The sequence below is a fragment of the Pleurodeles waltl genome, chromosome 8 (genome assembly GCF_031143425.1).
Source record: "Pleurodeles waltl isolate 20211129_DDA chromosome 8, aPleWal1.hap1.20221129, whole genome shotgun sequence".
NCBI classification, from domain to species: Eukaryota; Metazoa; Chordata; class Amphibia; order Caudata; family Salamandridae; genus Pleurodeles; species Pleurodeles waltl.
The window spans coordinates 602436412-602462130 of NC_090447.1; the positions used below are offsets into that span (position 1 = coordinate 602436412).

Below are 25719 nucleotides of genomic sequence, written 5' to 3' on the forward strand. Positions count from 1 at the left end.
ATGGGCCAGGGGGTCAGGAACTCCTGCCCTGCTCCCTGATATGTTATTTTATTTTAATTTTTGGGACACAGGGACCAAATGGTGGGCACAACATTCTCTTCATGTTGCAGCCAGCCAGTCGCAGCATTCAGTCCCACAGGACCGGTCCCAGTCCTGCAGGCCCATTCCCAATCCTGCGGGACCAGCCAATCAGAAGGCTTAATTTGTTATTTTTTCCCTTTCTATTCCCTCAAGAGCAACACACTACTAAATATTATACATTTTGAAGCTTAATTTCCCTCAGATGGGTGAATGGATTTTCACCAAGCCTAACTCAGGTGGTTTGAACCGGAACTGTTAACTGGAAGTAGTTGATGGGAGTCGAGGCAAACATTTTTAAGACAAATGGACAAATAGCTTGATGAACTGAATTTCGAAAAACTGTATTGCTCTACAACTTTATAAATCCCTGTTCGCTTAACTGTTTCAAATTAATAATTGTAAGTGCTGGTTGTTTTATAGTAGCTACTTCGTTCCAGAAGCACCCGTCTGTGAAATGCACTGTCCATATATTCCATATATTATTTTATATATATATATATATATATACCAGAGAGAGAGATATGGCTGGCTAAAAAAGAGATTAAGGATATGGCGAGCTAAGACGTGTTCCTATTTTGGAAAGGCTTTTGAAGCTGCAGCGTTTGTAACGCCTTTCAAGGTCACTTAATTCACATTTCCTGCAAATCTCATTAATGCTGTGTGGACTGACCAGGCTTATATTATGTGTTTGTGCGCAGGGAGTAAGTGGCCTAGTGGAGAGAATTCTCTGTCAGTCAGAGCATTAAGTGGGCTGGGTCCTGACAGATATCAAACCAGGAAGTACTTAGAATCTGACTTTATAACGTGCCCATACCGGGGCCTATCTTCATGTCCTTAATAGTCGTTTCCAAAAGTGTTTCTGTAGTATTTTGTTGATGCTATTTATGACTCTTTGGTAATGTGTGCTGTGAACTGAATGGTCTGAGGCTGTCTGGGAAAGTACAGATTATAGGTGGGTGGTCATTATGGGGTACTATGTGGGAACTGCACTCGGGGCTGAAGGCAGTGAGAGTTTCCCACAGTGCCTGTCAGTGGCTCATAAAGCTGTTCAGACCACAAACTCTTCCAATTCTTAACCTGTGTGCAGAGTTCCCAAAGCGATCCTCATATATGCAAATTGTGATGTCATTTTATGTGAAAGTGTGTGAATGAGGCATACACGGCTGTAAAAATATTGACACAGCCAAAGGAAAAGAATATGCTCTGTTTACTGGTATTGATAAAATGTGAGGGCATGGTGAAGGAACGTTAATACAAGAAAGTAGATGCTGAAGGACAGTGAAAAGGTAGTGATTGAGAGAGTGGAGATGATGTATGAGGTATGCAGTTTGAAGGTTTTATAAGGATGTGGGGAAAAAAGGATGAAAGTACATAGCAAATTAAGAGATTTGAGAGGAAAGTGGAGGGATGAGAAGAAGGAAAGCGACCGAGACTCTCGGAAAACCACTACCCCTTCCTCAAACAGTAATGTTTAATTCAAAATCAGATTTTTTCAGAATTTAAACATTTTCATTTCTAATTATTTGCTACATTGTTGTTCTTGTTAGTCATTTATCAGATACTGCTGACAAGTATTGACATACCCAAACGCTCTGACTTGTTTTAGGCTTATGTTTTTTGTGTGATATGTCTGGATACAGTAACAGAAAACTTAGAGGCACAGCAGCGGCTCTGCTTATGGCGGAAGAGCATCTCCCCAGTGCTCTCTCAGCAATGAAAACATGAAAAATCATAACAGGTTATCATTTTATGTTTCCTTGCTGAGTCGAGTCAAGGACATCTTGATGACAGCAGCTGCAGCAGGGGGAGGAGTGGTGGGCACTGCTCAAAGTGTGCATGTCGGTTGCCCAGTCATCTTAGGATGGCCAAAACCAACATGCAACGGACATGCACACTTAGATCTCACCACCCGAACTGTGGTGCACAACCGGGTGGAGACAAAGCACAGGCTCCCAGGGCCTGACTGAGCATCAAACCAGACCTCTCAGGCCAATCGCAGTGCTGCTCTCATGCTGGTAAATAATATTACCGGCATCAGAGCAGCATGTGGATTGGAGTTGGGGACTGGGAGCCTTGCTCTGGACTACCGGGAGTCCAGAGAAGAGGTGCAGAAGAGCACCAAGGCGGCAGCCAGCAGGTAATTGTATTTTTTATTTATTTTTATTTTTCTCTCCCCGCACTGACCCCGTTTTCCCACTGCCCTGCTCCACCACTTTTTTCACTGTGACCGCCACTGCAGAGGCACCCAAATACTGGTCGGGAAACACTATGTAAAACCTAGGATTTTAAGTCCTGAATTACATAGGCCTCTTGGAAAGTATTCCTAGTTTTGCTTCTTTGACCATGCTGCTTTTAGTGACACCACTTTCCCACCTTTTTCATTCCACTTAAAGAAGTACTGTCAGTGAGACTTAATATGTCAAAAGTATTGTTTTGCTGCTTGAAATGTAGCAATTGTTGGTTGAGGTGCCTCATTGCGTTGTTGTGGTGCAGTTCGCATCATGTACATACTGTTAAAAAAAAATAAAAGTGGCACACCATTTTTGTTTATTTAACAATAGCTTGTGTGGAAACATGCACTGCCAGCAGCACACAATTTGTAGCAGGTGACTGGCAGGGCAGTTTAGAGGGGAAAAGTCTAGTCTGCAACTCCCTCTACAAAGGTAATAGGTAATACGGCCCATCTTGCCATATTAACACATTGCTGTCACCACTGTTATTCCCATAGAGCCCAGTAGTCGCACCCTTTTAAAACGGTGTACATGGCATGCACCTCGGAACCACAGAGTCCTATGCTGGCTTACGAAGCCATGATACATTAGACCTTCAGAGTACACATGTGATTGCTGTGTATGCCTAGGCAAATGAAAATCAAAAACACCAGAGACTAGCTCCTTGGATAGCTTAGACTAGGGGTGCATGCCTGAGTCTAGGAGGGCACATTTTCCCCAATAGTTATGTCAAGTAGGGAGCATTTTGATAACCTGAATCATTAGTGTGGCTCCTGTAACTATTGCCAAGGAATACGTGGCGAACAAAACAGATTTATCCTGATTAGTTTTTCCAAGTTCCAGTTTGAGACAAATCATATTTTCATGCCCCATTGTTACATTTCTGCTGATTCCTGAGAATCATTCTGTGCTAGAAGGCAGACCTTATGATGAAGCATGCTGACATAAAAGGGTGAGGTTTCATCATCCTGTTGGGAACGTCAGTCCCAGACTTTTTATGATGTTTTGCTCTAACAATATTTTAGAATAACACTATTGGACTGAACCTTGTTGTGAGACTGTTTAGTTTAACCAGAATGTCCAGTCTGCCTCTCCTTTTGGAGACATTTCTCTCTCTCTCTCTCCTTCTCCCCCCCCTCTCTCTCCTTCTCCCCCTCTCTCTCTCCTTCTCCCCCGCTGTGCTGTGAAGCTTCTCTCTCTCTCGCTTTCTCTCTCCCTCTCGCCCTCTCCCTCTCCCTGTGAAGCCACAATGAATCTTAGGACTTGCAGCAGGCACAATCCAGGTGCAGGTTCAAGTGAGTTGGAGCCTTTTCTGTCCCTGAGGCTCTGATCAAGAGGCCCTCTAACTAACCCTTGGATCCACTCTGGTGGTGGGTTCAAGACTGAAGGTCCAGTCCTTCTCCCTCAGGCCAGAAGAGTAGCAGTGCACCACAGCAGTCCTCAGTTTTCTACAGGTCTAGATGTGTACCCAAGAGATGGGTCCGAGGATCCAGTATTCATGCTTAGTGCTAGCTTTGAAGTAGGAGAAGTTTCTAGAGGGTTCTACCAAGAGGTGTTTGGAAGTTCCTTTCTCTCTGCCCCGGCCCTACCTTTTCTGGGGGCAGAAAAAACTAGTGTGAGACTCTCTGTGAATATTCTGAGGCAGAGTCTTTGTGATGTGCAAGTGTGGTAGGTTACCAGGCAGAGATGGCTCAGACATAATGTATGCAAAGGGGTGTTCCCCCATTAGGGGTCTGAAAAAGTGGTGCAAAGAAATCTTAAGGATTTACTTGCACCATTTTTTGTGGCACTTTTAACGCCCGCTCAGAGCGTTAAAAAGGGGCATGCCATTGATTACAATAGGCCCCTATGTACTCTGCAGGAGTAGTGCCAAGATTTTGGTGCTACTCCTGCAGAGTACATCGCTAGCGTCAACACAAATGATGCTATTGCCCCCTACCCTGCACCATGCTGCGCCGTATTTGAAATACAGCGCACACATGGTGGTGGTAGGGTGGCACTAAGGGGCGCTACCACCAATATGCCCCTTAATCTTTAAAAATTCATATCTCAACTTCTCCTTATTGGATTTTTGTTGTTTTGGTCTTGTACTTAAATAAATATTCTCTATTTCTCTAAACTGGCGTGGAGTCTCTTTTTGATGACTTTCACAGTGTTACTTTAAGTGTGCCACAAAAACTTTACACATTGCCTCCTAAGTTAAGCCTGACTGCTCTGTGCCAGAGGGTGAGCACAGGTTAATTTAGATTGTGTATCTGCAATACTCTGGCTAGGATTTTGATCCCTACTGGGTCAGGGTGCATACCTCTGCCAACTAGAGACCCTGCTTCTAACAACCAGGTAACATCAGCTGCAGGAAGACTCCATGCATGGTACTCTCTTTGTTCAAACAGTGGTAAATGAGATTGCCATTCTCAAGGCTCTGCTTTTGATGTTTCAACTGCGTAGAACATCAGTGCCCAGGTAGGAATTTAGAGTGGTACTGCTGTGTCACGTTTCAATGCTTTTTAAGCCCAGGCAGAACCCTGTTCATCAGTTTCCTTTCCAGCAGGGTTTTGCTTTGCATATACCCAAGGGTCAGGCCAAATGTGGTATCAAAGTTTCATATCAACCAGACAAACCGTTTCATTTTTGTTGTTCTTAAAGTTGTCCAACTGAATGCTAAGTGAGCACTCCACATTCTGGATGTAAAGAGAGTGCTCAACTACTTTATTGAAAGGATGTTGCCAGATGGCTAGTAGCATTATCAACTTTGCTTACCAGACAATGGGCAGACATTTATCTGGTAGAGTGACTGCACACTCAACGATAGGGAGAGCTGTCATGACTGTATTCGTGGCCAGTATGCTACTGATTGATATATACAAGATATCCACTTGCATGTGATTGCAGACCCCCTACAAGCACCTCTGTTTGGATTCTGATGCGAAGGCCCATGCTGTTGTAGGGCAAGCAGCTCAGAAGTACCTTTTTTGATCATGGTAACTCTTAGCCCACTTCATAGAAACGTAATGCTTAGTGCTCTATTCAAATAGCTTATGAATGTATAAAAAAAAGTTAGCTTTAAAGATTCTAATGTGTCCCTCCATACCACTCATTTGATGTGTTTTGTCAGTTTCTTTGATATTGCTTGTTGCACAGGACATGCTCAAAATCTAAAGAGAAAAGGCGCTGTTGGGAGTTCACCGCAATGCATAGATGAAAGTAAGCTCAAATGACACTAGAACATCTTCCCTCCCCATTTTATTAAACGTCTTAACATGCTGCAGGTCTTATTTTACTGTGGTTTGCCAGCTTCACATGAGAGACTATTCAAATGGCATTTAAATCTATACCCAGAAACCATTGAAGCCTGTCAAAACAAAAGCACAGAGACACTGAATACACAATTTTACAAGCTCATATTACTAAAAACATAAACGGAAATGCATGGATAATCAAATATGTCAAAATATGGCTAGTACACATCCTGAACCTTTTTGGAAGAATCCCAAAAGAAGTGACATCTCCGGTGAAGTCCTTAACTATAAATACATTTCACATATTAAAACCGGTTATAAATAATCATGATACTCTAACTGAAATGAAAAAAAACATTTCAGGTTCCTTATTTTAGAATCCACTGTAGATCCTCACATCTGACTGATGGAGACATAAAGCTCCCCTCATCCACCTCATCCAGGCGGGACAGTTTATTTTTGCTTATGATTCTGAACTATAAATCATTTTTAAATTAAAAATTAAGGTATGTACATAATTATCCATTAGGCTTGATCATTTATTCTAAAAAGCATCACTGATTTTTTTAAAAAGGCTCTCCATTTACATTTACAGTCCATCTTAATCAGACTTTTCTTCAACTAGTACTTGTAATCCTAACTGGATCTTTTTCTTGTTTGACTTTTATTCAAGATGAATTGTCTGCCTAATATTATTAAAAGTCTGGCTGTCACATATAAAACGTCTATGATATCTGGCATAATCTGGGCCCGCCTATTGACTACAATTTTAATACAAACCTTATTGTCACAACATTTAGCAAGACACTATAGGATTGAAACAATGTAGTTTCCTTGCCGGGCTTCAGAAGGACTACTATTTTGGTATCAAACATAGATAAATAAGTCACTACCTGTCTTCTATAGGCTGCATCCAACCCACATGGTGCACAGCTGAAGGCAGTGTGCAGCAGGGTTTGACCGCCCATCAGGCCATGCAGCCAACCCCTGCTGAGCATGGCTAAAAGCCTACAGCGTATTGAGCAGAGGTTGTGGCCAGACGCTAACCACACAGTGCAAACTTTTTGACTCACTTTCACAGATTGACCCACTCACTCAGTTTCAGTCACTCATCTTTGCTTACATTGATGTCCTAAACAAGCAACATGTATTATTTTATTTTCAAAATATAAAAGTTGGTTCTGAAAATAACCTTTTTAAATTTTTTAAAACTTCTTTAGTTTTTGTGTTTTTACTTTTTGGGGAAAACAAAAATGCTGCTTCAATAATGGGAAAAGAGCTGGGTAAACAAAACATACATGTCGTCTGGCGAAGAAGCACTTCATTAATTTGTGCTCTTGCACTTTTCTCTCCACAAGAGATTACCTTGTGGCACACCAAACAATGCCATCCCACAGTTGCAAAGCAAGCATCAGTCTTTGCTTGCTCCTCCTGCGCCTCCTGTTCTGGCAGTGTCTCTCCAGGAATGATGGCATGTTGCATTGCTGAAGAAGATATTGGCCCTCATTACAGCCCTGGTGGTAAATCCCGCTTACTGCCGTGCAGAAGACCGCCAACATACCGCTGCAGCCACAGAATTCCGCTACAGGTATTAACCCACAGCCCAGAATCCGCTACAATACAGACACCCACAAAAGTCCGCCACACCAAAGGTCAGTGATAAACTGGTGATACCAAAACCGACACCGTCACGCCAACAAGAATACGCCCACACTATCACGACCCACGATTCTATGCGGCGGTCTTCCAACCGTGGTGAACCACTGGCGGTACACACCGCCACACTCAAAATACACACACACTAACAAAACACAACTACATTGGACAATTTGAAATATACACACCTGATACACATACACACACCACACACCACACCCACAACCCAATCCAATATAAAACACACACCCACATTATCCACAAACCCTTACTTACAGAAATGTGAAAGCAGGCCAGAGAGAGAGACTACCTAAAACAACACCAGCATCCACAGGCACACAACACCATCACACAACATCCACGCACCTCAAACAACACACACCAACACATCCCCTCACACATCACCCACACCACATCATGGCACCTCAACGACGCCCCAGGTTCTCTGAGGAGGAGCTCAGGGTCATGGTGGAGGAAATCGTCTGGGTAGAGCCACAGCTATTCGGATCACAGGTGCAGCAGACATCCATTGCAAGGAAGATGGAGCTATGGCGAAGAATTGTCAACAGGGTAAACGCAGTAGGACAGCATCCAAGAACACAGGATGACATCAAGAAGAGGTGGAACTACCTAAGGGGGAAGGTGCGTTCCGTGGTATCCAGACAACAGATTGCTGTACAGAGGACTGGCGGTGGATCCCCACCTCCTCCCCCACAACTAACAACATGGGAGGAGCAGGTCTTGGCAATTATGAATCCTGAGGGCCTCGCAGGAGTAGCAGGAGTGCTGGATTCTGGTAAGGCAAACCTTTACTACCTTATCCCCCAACCCCACCTGCATGCCATCTCATACTCCCACCCTTACCCTCACACCCATCACCCCAACAACCCACAGATACCCCACCAACACAACCCACACATCCCAAAGCCAAGCCTTGCATGTAACACCAATGCATGGACACCCATCACCCAAGCATGTCCAGTACAGAGACTCACTCATGCCCCAAAATCACCAATCACACAAGGACCAAGCCAATAATGCAAGCACAGGAGTAGAGGGTCACTCACTCATTGCACACCATGGCACACACAGATACAATAACTATGCATTTACACCCCAACAGGACCCCTACCCAACGTCACCGGACAGGAGGTGCCAGACATATTGAGTCCCCCACAGAAGAGGCCCACAGTGATGACAGCAGCTCTGCACTCCTGGATCAAAATGACCAGCCCGGCCCATCTGGGACCTCGGGACAGTCGGTTCCCCTGCCACTGTCACAAGCCACCATAGAGCCTCCCCTCTCAGGAAACACCAGCACAGCACCCACCCAGCGGGCCCATCCCTCTGTCCCCAGGACACGTCAATCAGCAGTGTGTCCACCACTACAGGGAACCCAGGCAAACCCACTAACACAGGACGATCAGGGACCTGGGGGCACTGGCAGTGGGCACACAGTTCAGGGGACAGAGGCACAGGACAACAGGGAAGCTGGAAGGACTGCTGTGCGACAGGGGGAGGAGAGGCCTAAGGAAAACACTCTCCAGGAGGCTCTTTCCAACATCATGGGAGATTATCATCATTCCCAGGAGACCATGGCAACGGTACTGGCCAAGTTTCAGGAGTCCCTGCGGCTGCAGGAGGAACACTACCTTAGGATCAGGGAGGACTTGAAGTCCATTAACACCACCCTGGTCACCATTGCAGGGGTGCTGGCAGACCTTCTCAACACCAGGAGGGACACAGTGGCACAACAAGGGGCCCCTGACACTAGCCTGGACGATGAACAGCCCTCCACCTCCGCCGGCGCTACTGGACAGGAGGCACCGCCACAGGCACAACAGGACACCAGCACCCCACCCCCTGCAGATGGAGAACCACCTGAAAACGGACCATGAGATCAGGAACAAGACAGAGAACAGTGCCAAGACCCCCGCCAGGAAATGACACCCCCCTGAATGTCACCCTTCTGTCCCACTATGTCACCCTGTCCATCCTTAAACTGCCATTGCTCCACTTCCTATACCCCTTTGGACAATGCACCTGTGAAACCAATAGACTGGACTCTGCCATGGACATTCCTCCACCATCACCCTAGCCCATTTCACAACCCCCTCCACTTATTAGCACAGGAATAAACACACTTCAATAACAAAACTATCTGGAGTCAGTCTGTGCTTTCACAAATGTGTAATTGACATTGCTATATTCCATAGTAATTGCAATGTACTTGTTCACGTACCAATGTAACACATCTGTAGGCCAGCAGTAAACATAGCAGAGGGCACAAAGTGGGACCCAGATCTGTGAAATGGAAAGTGTAAGTGACACGTCAGGGTCCATACACTGATTGAAAATGACAGACTTATGTACTAGCTCAAACAATAGTATGAGATGTGGGAAGCAGTGACATCTTCTTACCTGTGTCTCACTGGAAGTATTGCATGATGATATTTCGGTTTTTGATATCCTCTTCTTTTGCCTCCTCTTCTTCACTGTCCACAGGCTCCACAGCTGCCACAAGACCACCATCTGGCCCATCCTCATGCAGAAAAGGCACCTGCTATCGCAAAGCAAGGTTGTGCAGCATACAGCAGGCCACGATTATCTGGCACACCTTCTTCGGTGAGTAGTATAGGGAGCCACCTGTCAGATGGAGGCACTGGAATCTGGCCTTCAGGAGGCCGAAGGTGCGTTCGATCACCCTCCTAGTTCACCCATGTGCCTCATTGTAGTGTTCCTCTGCCCTTGTCCTGGGATTCCTCACCGGGGTCAGTAGCCATGACAGGTTGGGGTAACCAGAGTCACCTGCAAATGTCAAGGGGCAACTGCTAGACACACACTAACCCTTAGGGACAGCCTCATACCCAGACACTTATGTCAACTGTATTTGGACCTTGGGCTCACCTATTAGCCACACACAGTGCCTCTGGAGTTGCCCCATCACATAAGGGATACTGCTATTCCTCAAAATGTAAGCGTCATGCACAGAGCCAGGACACTTGGTATTCACATGGGAGATGTACTGGTCTGCCAAACACACCATCTGCACATTCATCGAATGATAGCTCTTCCGGCTTCTATACACCTGTTCATTCCTGTGGGGGGGGAACAAATGCCACATGTGTACCATCAATGGCACCAGAAATGTTGGGGATATGTCCCAGAGCATAGAAATCACCTTTTACTGTGGGCAAATCCTCCGCCTGAAGGAACACGATGTAGCTGCGCATGTGTTTCAACAGGGCAGACAACACTCTGGACAACACGTTAGAGAACATTGGCTGGGTCATCCCTGATGCCATGGCCACTGTTGTTTGAAAAGACCCACTGGCCAGGAAATGGAGTACAGACAGGACCTGCAGTAGAGGGGGGATTCCTGTGGAATGGCGGATAGATGAAATCAGGTCTGGCGCCAACTGGGCACACAGTTCCTGGATTGTTGCACGATCAAGTCTGTATGTGACTAGAATATGTCTCTCTTCCATTGTCGACAGGTCCACCAGGGTTCTGTACACCGGAGGATGCCGCCATCTCATCACCTGCCCCAGCGGACGTGCCCTATAGAGGAGAACAGCGAGCAGAGAGTCATCCAACACTGAGGTATCATAGTGTGTTATTTGCGGAAATTTTATTAATCCGCAATGTGCCAGTATCTGTCTATATTCCCGGCCTAGATTGGTGTAACGCAGTTAGCATCCATCCCATGTGGCCTCCTGAAATGGCAGCTGTCTGACCTGTAAGGTGGGACAGGGGGATATGAGGTAACTGCGCTGGAGTTGTACACCGTCGCGGTGGGTGGTCGAAGACCGCAGCGCAGTTCTGCATTGGTTAACATTGGGCCCAATGGGTCCCAGGAGCCAATGACGATGTACGCCGGCGGTGACGGTATGCACCACAGCGGACGTGACCGCCATTTTCTGTCTGTTCACTCCCTTGATACCTGACCTTCAACAGGAGAGGACCTACACTGCAAGTGCTTCTGTGCCCTGTGTCTGGAAGCGACGATGACTCATGTGTCTGGGGAAAGGGCCCCTGCCTTTACTTCAGAGGAGTTGGAGAAACTAGCGGATAGGGTCCTCCCCCAGTACACGCAACTGTACGGTCCTCCAGACAAACAGGTGAGTACACTGTGAAGATGCTGCATGGGCAATGCCTGTTTTGAGGGGTGTGGATGGAAGATACATGGGGGGGCTGAGGGCTGCTTGTGTGGATGGTGAGTGTATGTGCATTAGGGCATGGGTGGGAACTGGTGGGCAATGAGTATGACGGTCCGGACGGGTAAGTAATTTCCTTTCCCCCGTACCATTCCTATAGGTCAGCGCCCACCAGAAAAAGGGTATTTGGCGTGCAATCGCCAAGGACGTCCGGACCCTGGGGGTCTATCACAGACGGAGCACCCACTGTCGTAAAAGATGGGAGGACCTGCGCCGCTGGAGCAAGAAGTCGGCGGAGGCCCAGCTGGGGATGGCCTCCCAACTTGGGAGGGGTGCCTGTCGCACTATGACCTCCCTGATGTTCTGGATCCTGGTGGTGGCGTATCCGGAGTTGGATGGGCACTTGAGGGCATCACAGCAGCCTCAAGGGGGTGAGTACACTCTCATTCAGCTGACTCTGTGCGCATTACGAGGTGCCTGGGTGGGGGAGGTGGGCAATGGGTTCCCCTAGGCCAGGGCGAACTTGGTAGGCAAGGTCCCTTTTGAGGCAGGCTATGTGGCACCCCAACCCCACCAGTGGTAAGAGCCATCTACACCCAGGCTCCTGTGACTTCCAGGTGTGCAGCAATTGGTCTTAGGCCTCGTACCCCATGGTCAGCTGAAATTTCTAGGAACTGTCAGTGCATGGCGTAATGCATAGGGCTGCTCCCTGTGTGTTTTGTCTGCCAACGGTAGTGGTGTTGCATGCACTGAACATGTCTTTCTTCTGTCTTCCTCCCCCCCTTTTTGTGGTCTCCCCGTTCTTGTGTGCAATAGCATCATCAGGCGGAGGAGTATTGGCACTGGAGCAGGAGGCAGCTGCAACCCACATGGCCCTGGAGGGCTAAGCAACGGAGTCTGAAGCCACCAGTGGGATGGAGGGTGAGGGGAGCTCCACAGCGGGGACAGGAGCAGACAGCAGTGACAGCGACTCCTCCTCTGATGGGAGCTCCCTTGCGGTGGCGGGCATCTCTGTGCCCACTGCATCAACAGGTACAGGCGCCACCCCCGTACCAGCACCGACCTCCCAGCAGCCCCTCAGCGTGTGTCCCGTGCCACTCACCCAGGAGGGTGGGCATCTCCTTCGCCCCAGGCACCTCAGGCCCTGCCCCAGTCAGCCCTACTGCCCTCAGTGAGGAGGCTATTGACCTCCTGAGATCCTCACTGTTGGGCAATCTACCATTGTGAATGCCATCCAGGGTGTAGAGAGGGATTTGCAACAAACAAATGCATACCTGGAGGGCATTCATTCTGGGCAAGCAGCCCAACAGAGAGCATTTCAGGCTCTGGCCTCAGCACTGATGGCAGTCATTGTCCCTGTGTCCAGCCTCCCCCCTCCAACTTCCTCCATCCAGACCCAATCCCCTGTACCCCAGCCTATCCCAAGCACACCGTCAGACCAGCATGCACACTCATCAACACACAAGAGTGGCTCAGGCAAACATAAGCACCACACATCCCACAGGCACTCACACAAGCACCATCCCCATGCAGACACAGCAACATCCACTGCCTCCACTGTGTCCCCCTCCTCCACGACGTCCTTCTCCCTCCCTGTCTCGTCTCCACTCACACCTGCATGCATACATCCTCAGCCACTACCTCCATCGCCAGCACGCCCATCACCACACACGGCTCATGTGCACTCACCACCCCCACTACCATTCACACATCCCCAGTGTCCTCTCCCAGTGTGTCAGTGAGCCCTCCTCCCAAAGTACACAAACGCAGGCACACACCCAGCCAACAGCCATCCACCTCACAACAGCCTCCGGCCCATGCACCTTCACCCAAATTCAGCAGACGTACACCTCCTACAACCACTACCTCTTCCTCCACTCCCAAACGCCCTCCATCTTCCCGTCCCAGTGTGTCTAAAAAAACTCTTCCTGGCTAACATTGACCTCTTCCGTACACCTCCCCCCCCGTCCTTCCCCTAGGGCCAGGCTTTCCAGGTCCTAGCCCAGCACCTCAGCAACCACATCCCCAGGCACAGTGGTGCCAGCAACTGCGGGGTCATCGAGTGCGCTTCCCATCAGGGCTGCCAGTGTGCCACGTAGTGGGGGCAAGGACATTCCGCAACCTGCCAAGATGAAAAAGGTGCCCACATCCCGGAAGGAGAAGCCGAAACTAGGAGCCACCAAGGGCTCAGCAAAAACAAAAGGGGATAGTGGCAAGACAACTGCGGCACCATCAAAGCTAGGGAAGGCCCAAAAGCAGAAGAGCAGGTCAGGGGAGGGCATGGTGGCACCGACTGAGGGACCAGTGTCACACTTTCTGTCCACAACGATGCCAACCTGTATGGCGGAGCACATCGCTAGCTGCCCCACCACCACAACCACCATCTGCACCGCCCCCGGCACGTCTACAGCCCCAACAACAGTCCCCAGCCTCTTCCCCAGTGGATAGACGTCCGAGGCTGGAGGAGGCGTCCTTCTTTGTCCCTCAGCAGGTGCTGACCCATGCACCGCCGCCAGCACCGCCACCACAGACACCGACGCAAGCACCACCACCGGCCCCGCGGCGTCCTCGGACACTGGCACCACTGCTGACATGGGTACCATCCCCAGTGGTCAGTCGTCTGAGGCTGGAGGAGAGTTCCTGGACCCTTGGCAGCTTCCATGAGGCATGACTTCCATCACTTTTTGCACCTGCAGGTGAAAGGCGAAGCTGCAGCAGTGTGGGGTATGTCGCTGCCTCCATGGCGTATCATGCTACCTGAACGTCGCCAATCTCATGGCATGCACACCCAGGTGAGGGAATTGTACCAGCCACACTGTACGTGGAGCACTCTGGGCACCAGGCCCCCTCCAGAACCAGTGGAGTATCACATCCACTACCTCAGTCCTTGGCAGGATGAAGCACTCTGGCCACCAGGCCACCTCCAGAACCAGTGGAGTATCACATCCACTACCGCAGTCCTTGGCAGGATGAAGCACTCTGGGCACCTGGCCCCCTCCAGAACCAGTGGAGTATCACATCCACTACCTCAGTCCTTGGCAGGATGAAGCACTCTGGGCACCAGGCCCCCTCCGGAACCAGTGGAATATCAGATCCACTACCTCGGTCCTTGGCAGGATGAAGCACTCTGGGCACCGTGCCCCCTCCAGAACCAGTGGAGACTGTTATCCACTTGAGAGACTGTGGCTTTGTACTCCCCAGGATAAAGCAGTGGGCAACCCACCCACTGGAGAGACTTGAGAGACTGTGGCTTTGCACTCCCCAGGATAAGGCAGTGGGCAACCCCCCACTGGAGAGACTTGAGAGACTGTGGCTTTGCACTCCCCAGGATAAAGCAGTGGGCATGGAGCCCCCTCGTGCAGCAGTGGCGTTGTGCGTTCATCAGGCTGAGGTGCCCCCCCTCCCCTGAGGTGCCTGTGTATTTTCAATCTGATGCCCCAGCAGTGTTCTCTCCATTTCGAGTCAGGTATCGTGTGGGTTTCGTCCATGCATTTTGGGCCCAGTGGTCCACGGACAATGATTAGTACACTATCCGGACTTGTGTAGTTGGTGTACATATTTGTATATACTGAATTTTGAGTTTTGACTAATGGATTTTTCATGATTACAATCATTTCCTTTTGTCTTTAGGTTCTTCCAGGGGGTGGGGGTGTATATGTAATGTTGCTGCATGTATTTGTGTGTATGTTGTTGTGGGTGAGGGTGAGGGTGGGGGTGTTGCGTGTTGCGTGTGTGTCACTCTCTCCCCCCCCCCCTGTGTTGTAGGTGCAGTACTCACCATGGTCGCCGCCGTTCGTACTCCTGGTAGAAGAGGAGGTAAACCAACATGGGTAACACCCGAAGTTCAGGCTCCATGGTGTCCTGGTTCCTCATTGGGTGTCGAGAGCTGAGTGTTTTCCCTTCTGTGTACTGTTTCCGCTGTCCTTTTGATAGCGTTGGTTCCGCCCCGGAAAAGGTGGCGGATAGCCTCTTGTAATACAGTCTGCGGTACTTTGTCTTCCGCCTGTCTGTTTGCGGTGACCGCCGCAGTGTTTGTTTCTACCGCCATGGCGGTCGGAGTGTTAAAGTGTCTGTCTATGTTGCTGGTTTCCACCACGGTCATAATCCCATTTTGTTTTCTGGCGGCCTGTTTGCGGTATTACCGCCGTTTTAACACAGACCGCCGGGGTTGTAATGAGGGCCATAGTACCTATTCAGCATCCTTTCTCCTTTTGGAAAATCAAACTACTGTTCATGCCAGGCATTAAGGTGATCGTGCATTCAGGGTGTTCCACAGCTGTATTTTACTTAACTCCCTCTGTTCAATTTCTTGTTGCTCAAAGTGCACATAACATACTTCAAGAATACATTTTTTCACCAGTGGAATGGCGAACAAATTGCAGTGGATTGGATTCCAATTACATGGATTCTGATGGTGATCTTGAATCATCAGTCTTAACATCTTCCAGTTTTTCATTTGCATACTCTCCATGTTCCTCTGAATTTACCCTTTCCTGTTTGTTTTCCAGAAACCATTGCAAAGAGGCAAAAAGTTTGGCTTCCCCAATAATAATAGCAATACAAAAAAATACTAAGTGGTTTCCTTTGTTGCAGAGCTCTCCTATGCCAAGGAGTATAGTGAACTGTGGTGGAAAGAAAAGGACTATTTGAATGTCTAGAAATATATTCTCTTCTGTAGTTAATGCGAATCTGCAGTTCTTGGAAAATAAGCATGGATGGATCTGGCACGCCCTGGAATTGCGGTTTTGTATCCTGTTACCGCAAAACCAACAAGGCATAAACCATTGAAAAGTTGAAGTGTACGACTACAGTTGTGGCTTTGGAGTTGCACTTAGGAAATCCCTACCTGCAAAAAGTATCTCACAATTTGTTTTCACGCCACACACAACTTTTTAAAAATGTATTTGGTTCTCAATATTTACTTTGGGTGCCTTCCTCGGAAAGGAAGTATCGCCTCTACAGTTGTGAAAATAGACTTGTAATACCATAGCATTACTCCTTTTGGAGAAACTGTGGAGGATTCTTGAACACCAAATAGAAGAGCAGAATCTGATTGGCAGTGGTGGCTGCTACAAAAATAAGAGTGGTGGAGTGGGCCCGGGGGAGGACAGGGTGGGGATTTAATAATTTTAAAAAAACCACTTAGCTGGTGCAGTCGGCCGCTTCACGCTCCTCTGCTTCCTGGTCCCAGCAGTCCCTGGGACAGCATCAGAGATTCTCTGTGCCATCCCCGTGCTACTCTCATGCTATTACCATGCTTGAGAGCAGTGCGGGGATTGGCCTGAGCAGGCTGGTTTACTGCTCTCTCAGGCACAGGGAGTTTGAGCTGCTTCTCCAAACCAGCTGTGCATTACAGCTGGGTTGGAGAAACCTTACTTCGCATGTCTGTTTGGCCGGCCTAGAATGGTGGGCCAAACTGATTTGCGCACTTAAGTGCACACCACTATGCTACCCCTCCTTCCCCCTCCCATGGCCTGGCGAGCCCCTCCCTGCACACACTGGCTCAGCTAGCAGTTGAAAAATAAAACAATATTTAAATATAATTTTATTTTTCAGCTGCCGGCTCTGAGCCAGCTGGGTGATGCTCCTCCGCTATTCCGGAGGAGCCACTGCTGCTCATTGGTTACACACGCCACACTTGCCTCTAGAAGAAAAGTGACCACCCTTTGTTAGATGCCATTTTGAGTTCCTCTCTGTGCTGAGCAGAACATTTTTAGCACATCCATTTCCTTTTCCACAATAAGGAGGACTTCCAAATTAGTCGGACCCAGACTGAAAAGGGAGTACGATGCAGCACACATCCTCCACTGTTGGCTGCGGCAGAAAAGGTATTGTTGAAATTCCTTCAACTTCTAAAGCCCTAAAAACACATCCAGAGAGCCACATCGCCCCAAAATATATTCACTCATCCAAGAGAAGAAACAAAGAGTTAACATGAACATTATCTGACCAGATAGGGCACCCTGGCCTAACCTCGACGTGAAACACTGGCATGATAAAGCAAAAACATGCTTTACATTCAGACTAGTATTCACATGTAGAGATGGAGCACAAGAGTCAGTAGAAAGAAGGTGAAGGTAATCCATCGGAAATTCTACAGACAAACGAGTTGTTACATCAGTGGCTGAGTAGGTTTGCCATATATTGAAGGAAATGCATATAGATCACCTCTTGTACAAAGAAAACCAAATTGTCATGTCAACATTAATGACTGGACACTTAAAGTAGCACCACATATGTTTCTTTGAAAGCCAACGACAGCAAATGGTTTACAACAATGTTGCTTTAAAAAAGTTTAATCCTGGTTTGAAGTACAACAGTTGAAAAAGAAGACCTTTAAAAAAGTAAATTGTAAGACAAACCAAAAAAAATGTTTGACTGAAAACAAAAAAGCTTTAAAAAACAGGTTCCATTAAAACAATTAAAAAACAAATGAAACAATGCATAGCAGCTTGGGCCCCCATAATGGAATGGGGACAGCCAACCCCTGCTATACAGGGCTGAAAGCTATGCACAAGGGGGGTGACCGCCCTGCACCCATCTCCTGCTGCACACCGCTGTTCGGCATATGATGCCAGGGTTGGAAATTGTGTGTGTGAATGAAAAGAAAAAACTTGAAATTCAGATGAAAACACAAACGGCTAAATTCAGAACCTGAATGTGACGTGCCGCATTGCAGAACTTGGGGAGTGGTTGCCGCGGAGAGAGGTGAGCCCGCATCACAGCTCGAGGTCCGGAGGACCGGAGCCCCCCTTCGAGGCACCCGGAGACCTCCCGACGAGGAGATCCAGCCCCCATGCCCAGGAGCAGACCCCGCCGGCAGCAGCTGAGCAGGACCTCCCAGGCACCAAGCTCCGGAGCCGAGGCGCAGCTCTCTGCAGTAGCCGCCGTGTCCTCCATTCGGACCGGAGCACCCCGCCCGGAGCATTCAGCAACATCTTTCAGCGCTAATCTCTCCTCTGCTGCGGGGAGAGGAGGGAGCGCCCCCGCCGAGGAGAGGGGAGCCAAAGACACCGCCAGAAAATAAAATTCAAAAAATACAAAACTCCAGAGAAGTACCGCTTTGCACCTTAACACCCAGAAGTGAAGCGCGGTCTTAGGTCGCAGGGCGCAGCAGTCAAGTAGAACCGCGGTAGGAGGTACCCCCTGAAACGGCTGCACCGGCCAGTTGAGATAGGGTGTGATTCAATTGCCTTTACCACCTTTCCGATAGCCCTCGCCTCCGCAACAGCCTTTTCCTCACCCTGGTCTAGGCCCAGAATCAGGTTCTGCATTAACAATTCGTACCGGTTGTACGTTTTAGTCCGGCATTATAGTGTTGGCAGCTCACAGAGAGAGAGAGTGGGAGTGAGAGTGGGGGAGTGTATAAGTGCGCATGCATTTGGTGTAAGCTGCCCCCCGTGCGGAGGCGGTCAGCGTGAGGCTGGTGTGGCTTGTGCTCAAGGAAAGCTGCCAGACTCTTCTTCACTCACCCTTTTGTCTCACCCTCCTATTCCTCCGCTCGACAGATCTCACGATCTTTATGAGCTGCTGAAGTTGTTGCAGGGGAGTGGAAGCGGAAGTGGAACCTCATGTTACTGCAGTTCGGAACATTGTGGTCTATTGTGGAAATGTATTTATTTACTAATAACTGGATACAGAGTATAGTACTTAGTGCTCAGAATGCCGGTGAGCAAAACCAGAGTACGTGGCGTAAAGAAGGGACCAAAGTCCGGTTTTAAATCAAAGGAATCATTGGGGGAACACCAGCATTCGGAGGCATCATATGGAAATAGTGAAGAAGGTACTGGAGGCAACGGAGGAAATATTCTCCAGTTGTTGGACCAGGAGGACCATCCTAGAGACAATGGGGACAGTGGCGAAAAATCCTCAGGGACCCCTCTGGGGGTAACAATTAGAGAGTTTGTTAGGAAGTACTTTAAAAAGATGCATCATATGTCACAGGCGTCAGAGGGTAATAACATGTTTGACTCCAACCAGAGTGAAATAGGCTGTCTTATGAGAAATAACTTTCAAGTTTCAGACTCATTGCAGATAGAGGACCTGTTCCTGGGGGAGGGGTTTGAGAAGGCAGATGGGCGTAAGGTCTCACTGGAACCCAGGCAGTCCTCGTCACCATGCCCCCCACCACTAGCTATGGATAGTGTAAGACAAGAAGAGGGTCCCCCGCCCAGCACCAGCATCGGTTCTGAGAGAATTGATGAGAGGGAGGATCACATAAGAGGTGGGGGGGGGGGGGGTCTGTCGGAGAGGGGAATACATTGGGTGTATTTTTGCCGTATTCACCCTTGGGCAGACAGTCTGTATTTGCATTAGATACCACCGCCGTACCCGCTGAGTCACTATTAGATGTAATGATCCTAATGCAAAAGACTCTGCAAGCGATACTGGAGGTACTGACGGCAAATAATAGTTTGGGAAAACCCCACCAAAATCAATTACAAGGGATTACTGAGGAGTTGAAATGGATTAATAGTAGTATGCCTGCTTTAGTACGACCTATTTTGGAAAAGAGGGATCAAGGAAAAGATACCCTTGATACCCCCGAACATAATAAAGAAGGAGGGGAAACAGCCATATTGCAGACATTACAGACATTAAATGACCCTTCAGTATATGTTTCCAAACAGCCAATCCTAGTGATAAAGAGGAATCTTAGATGGAGGAGAAAGGGTAATGGTCTGTATAGTCTACCCTATCAACTGAAATATAGGAAGCAAAGTAAGCAAGTTAATGCTGGGTGCAAGACAGCAAAAAGGAGAGAAGGGAAGTTAGTGCAGGTAGATCAGGACAACTTCTCAAGGCCAGGCCTGGTCAGGCCAAGCCGCGATCAAGGTCGGGAAGCTGTAACCGCAAAGCAAGGGGCCATGCTACAAAAAGTGCCTAGTATACCCAATAAAGAAGTTAGTTGGCGAGGGGAAAGTAAGAAGGGTAGGCAAGGAGTGGAAGTGGAAATGGAAGTAGTAGAAGAAATAAAAGAAAGAAAGCTAATCAGTGGTTTGTGGGGAGAGTATATTATTAAGAGATCAGTAAGAAGGAGGGGATGCAGAGAAGTAGCTAACACAACTTGCCCAGTGAAGAGCGGGATTATTTTCATCTAAAGGCCCTTAGAATAAGAAAGAGCAGGAAAGTTTTGGTGGGATTAAAGGAAGGTGGATATATTTGGTGCCTTGGAAAAGAGAAATTGGGAGGAAACGCCTAACGAAGTTAAAACCGTTAAATCGCTCCTGTCTTTTAGAAGTTATGACCTTGTGCCGAAGCCTATGTGAGATCGAGTCAGATGATATAAAACAAATAGGATTTATATTAAGCCTGGAGGGGGAAGAGGTGACTAAAGCACTTTTTTATTCTGACTACATCAGGCGATTGATATTACAAGCAGAGGCGGAGCTGATGAAAGAGGGTGTAAGAGTAGTGCAGGGAAACGCGACAGAGGACGTGACATTAGATAGGCGTGCCCTTAGGTGCCATGCAGGTATGCTCCCAAATCAAGTCCAGTGTAATCTGCCATATAGTAAAAATCGCAGTAGGCGCGTGAATGGAAACAATGGCAGTTTAAGTGTAACCGTAGTCTCAGAATATAACGACCCACAAAGAAGGAATTGTTTTGAACCCTTTGTAAATCCCCGTGATGAGTATGGTAGGGGTGAATTGAGTGACGTGGACTAGGAATTAAGCCCCGCGCACAGCCATTTGATTTTATCCTGGAACCTGGGAGGCTATAATAAACATTTAAAACAAGAGCGGTTTTAAAGGAGAGTTTGAAGAGTATGATGTAATGTGTTTCCAGGAAACTTGGCTGTGCGATGAACCAGTAGATGGTTTCATGGGGCTTTTTAGGGGAGCAATTCGGCAAGGGTTAGGACGCCCATCAGGGGGACTAATAACCCTAGCCTCTATCAGAATAGCGAATAAGTTCACAGAAATAAAAACTAAATGGTGTTCGCTATTGGCAGGCCAGGTAGAGCTCTACAATACAATAGGAGGTGCTAAACAGCTTTTGATACTCAATGTTTATATACAACCAGGGAATGTGTTTGATTACAATATACAGCGAGGGCTGTTTCAGGAAGATCTGGAACTATTATGCACTGGTAATGCTGGCTATTTGACTTTAATGTTGGGAGACTTTAATCATAAACTCAATCCTAATAGCAGTGACAATTTATATAAGGAGCTACTGGCAGCAGCACAAATCCCTAGAAGTATCTTTCCTAACGTAGAATGTTCCGCCCGTGATTTGTCCTTAGTAAGAGCATTAGGATCCTTAGGCATGTTTTGCCTAAATGGGCGTATGAAGAACGACCGTCCGGCTAAAAAGACCTTTCGAACAGGTGATAAGGAATGCCCTATTGGCCATGCTTTTGTAAACACCTGGTTCTTTGGAGAAGTGCAAAACTTTGAGGTTGGGCATACAGAGGGCAGTGATCATTGGCCGCTCCAATTAACAATACGTTCAGCCGATAAAACCCCAAAAGAAAGAGAAAAGGCATTGATAGCGCTAGTTGAGAGTCCCCATAGGATAACGACCCGACTAACAGATAGCAGTCTATAAGTACTTAATAATTTGATTGTAAACTATCCCATCCTTAATATGGAAGAAGATCCAAAAGATATATTCAAAGGCTATAATAAGGGTATTGCGTTAATGGTCAATTGCCTAAAAAGTAAATAAAAAATACCTCAAGAGGGAAAGAGGAAGGGAGAACTATATAAGATGAATAATAGTAAAATATGGTTTAATAGGGAATGTAGGTGTAGAAAGCAAATGATGCGAAGATTACTAAGGGATCATAAGAAAAGACCCTCCGTTGTTAAATAAGAGAAGCTTCGTCAAGCAAAACAGGATTATAAAATGCTGCTAAGACAGAGGAAACAAGAATATGTTAATAAAAATTGGCAGTGGGTAAGGGAGCAGAAAAGGGTAGGAACTGGTATAAATATTTGTCTTCTATATATAAAGGTACCGATGACAAAGAAGGTTATGGTATTCCTAGGAAGCTTGGTGAGAAGATGAGATTATTTTTTGTCCCACAGAAAATAAAATAAACTATTGCAGCATTGAAATTAACTAAAGCAGCAGGCCCAGACAGTCTCCCAGCAATAATAATAAAAAAGGATATTGATTGGTAGACAAACTTTTCCTATGTTATGTTTTGTAAAATCCTTGATTATGGCTGGTTTCCAGAGAATTGGAAGGGTGCCATGATAAGACCGATTTACAAAAAGGAGGATCCAACTCAACGAAAAAAATTATCGGCTGATAAGTTTATTAGACGTAGGGAAAAAGGTATTCACAAAGTTATTGCTGGGGTTAATCAAAGAATGGGCAGATGATAAAGATTTGATACCAGTAGAGCAAGGTGGTTTCAAGGAAGGGCATTCGACAATTGACCACTGCTTCAGTCTGTGGGCCTTAGCAAAAAAATCAGTTGAAATGCGAGGAAGTTTATTTTGCTGTTTCGTTGATTTTCGTGCTGCATTTGATTTGGTAGACAGGAAATTGCTATGGGATATGCTAAAACAGTTTGGGATTGATTTGGAAATATTATTTTTTCTCCAGGGCCTGCATTCACAAAATTGGGCCCAAGTAATTTTAGAGATGAGTGGCTCACTTTCAAAAAGGATCCCCATAAAAAATGGTCTCAGTCAAGGTTGTGTGTTTGCCCCAATATTATTTTCATTATTCCTGTCAGATCTGCCCAGGTTGTTACAGAAGGTTAATGGTCTAAGCCCAAAAATGGATGGGGTGCATGTTTCCTACCTATTATATGCTGATGATTTTGTGATAATGGATATGACAGAGTTAGGGCTACAAAGAAAATTAGAGGTGTTCTGTGCCTACTGTCAAAGGAAAAAATTGGTCGTAAATATTGAGAAAACGAAAATAATGTCTATGGGGAAAGAGAAAAGCGCATTTTACTACAATCTAGGGAGAGAAAAAATAGAGAAGGTAAGAGTATAAATATCTGGGTACATGGTTCGACTCACATATAAGATGGAAAGCTCACACTGAAACCCTAAAAAATAAAGCCTTATCTTCAGTCTGGGGATTAAAACAGTTCAATAGTAAATATGGAGGCCCTTCTCTCCAGCTGGTTATCTGTGCCTTTAATGCTGTGGTACGCCCCCAATTTCAATATGGGGTGGAAGTTTTAACTTTATCTGGGAAGCTAAATTGGTAAACAGAAGAAAGTATTTGCGTAAAGTACTGAAGTTCTGGTTAAGTATAACAGATGAAGGGTTATGTAAGATCGCGAGATTGTGTAAAAAAAGAAATAACAATAAGTGAGTTACTTTGGGTATCACACGTGAGAGGACGGCTCAAAAAGATCTGCGTCCTCTTAGGTTTACCCGGTAACCAATGGTGTGGTGCGCAAATCTCAAAACATAATCTAAGAATAATAGTGAGGGAAAGAGCAAGAGAATTAGACCTGAAGTATTTAGAAAGTAAAATATCAACTCAGGCTATGGTAGTTGTATGGAGGAATCCAGAAAATTTTCCGTATATAGAGGCTCTACCTAATCCAGGATTAAGAAATTTAGTGTTACAGTTCTGAGTTGGGCTGAACCCGGGCCATATGGATCCCAAAGCAAAAGCATTTCTTAAGGATAGCCAGGGCCTATGTACATGTGGCTTACAACAGAAATATACCATGCAACACTTACTTGTGGATTGTCAATGGTTCCTAGGAGCACGCAAGAAGTTTTTAAAACCTATTTTTAAGGAATATAATATTACTAATCGGGACCAAACGCTTAGGTTACTTATTGATATGAGATTTGTAAATGTAACCTGTGCACTGGGCCTTTTTTTAAATGACTTAGAAAGGGAAATATCCACACTTACAGGGGTTGATAGAAGGTAGAGAATAATGCGGAATGTAGAGTTTTAAATATTATAATTGATTATTATTAATATATTACATTGGTTGATGGTATTTTAGAAAAATTTGCCACGTTAGGAGAAGGCAAGAAATAAAATGTAGAGCACTTTATATTGAAAATAGCACTTTATGAGAAAGTAAGGAATGGAGCCCTTTCCAAACTATATAAGGGATAAATTGGCTGGCATGTTCCACTTTATGAAACTGTAAGAACTTGAAGTATGGAGAAAGTAAAAGGAAAGAAGAGCTCCAAAGCTTATAATCGATTATCCTAAAATTGCATTGGTTGATGGTACTCTAGAAAATCTTGCCACGCTATAACAAGGCATGAAATAAAACGCAGAACACTCTAAATTGGAAATTGCACTTTATGAGATCGTAAGGACCAGAGTCTAATCAGAACTGTATGTGGGATGATCTAGTTGGTATGCTGCACTTTCAGAAATTGTAAGAACTTCAATTTTAATCTAATGAATTATGTAACTAGAGTTGGTTAATAAGAATTAGAATGATCTAAGAACTTTGTATGTTAATGTAATATGTAATAGTATCGTTTTAAATGAACTTGTACATTTTATTGTTTTTATAATTTTAAGGCTTATGCCAAATAACAAAAATTTTGAATTGATTGAAATTGAGATGAAAACACAGGAATTGAGTTATGGATATGGCTTTAACGCAAAAGAACACTGTCGTTGGCCATCTCCTTGCACTATGTCTGACGTCACACATGGCATCATAAATATCACTTGTTACAGCACAACTGGCGTAACTGCACCTAACAAAGGAAATTATGGAATAGAACAAACACATTATGATTTGTTGCATTTGATCCAGAACCATAACTCTAATAGAGGGAGAGAAAAGGGCAGGAGCAGTAAGTAGACTATGAAGGCACTTGAGGATGGGCACATACTCTATTGCTGAAGGGACATGGCCCCCTCCCTTTTAAGTGCCAAACAGTGACAGTTCAGATGCAGGGGACATACAGTATATACTTATTTAAAGTCAATGGTCACTGACATTTAATGGCTATCTTCCAGCGTCAGAGGGTTTCTGCTCATGTGAAAAATGTCTGCTGGTTATTTTGTTTTGCAGGCACATTGATTAGTGACCTTTTGAACACAGTCGTCACTAGTTTATTCAGTAAAACCTACTAAAGAAACCTGAAATGTAATTTGCTTCATTAGCTTAAGTATTTTATTCGCTATTCTAACCCACTGCAACATTTTTTACATCACCTGGTTGGACAGAGATGTTAACCTATGGGAACTGCTGTGGTGGTGCACACAGATTGCATGCATGCAAAGTTTTGTAACCAGAAAGAGAGAAAAAATGTTTAGGGCATGAACTAAAATGAAGTATAACATGTTCTTTAACTTGGATAAGTAACTAAATAGGTGGAATTATTGTGCGACCCATGTTTGCAAATGATTTGCTAATAGATTTTTCCCTGAACATATCTGTG

At 46.2% G+C, this 25719-nt stretch overlaps 1 protein-coding gene across 2 annotated transcripts in view; it reads left to right on the forward strand.

The window, feature by feature from the left end:
- GRTP1 (growth hormone regulated TBC protein 1) overlaps window positions 1-25719 on the forward strand; it is a 626114-nt gene that overhangs the window by 475766 nt on the left and 124629 nt on the right. The window lies entirely within an intron of this gene.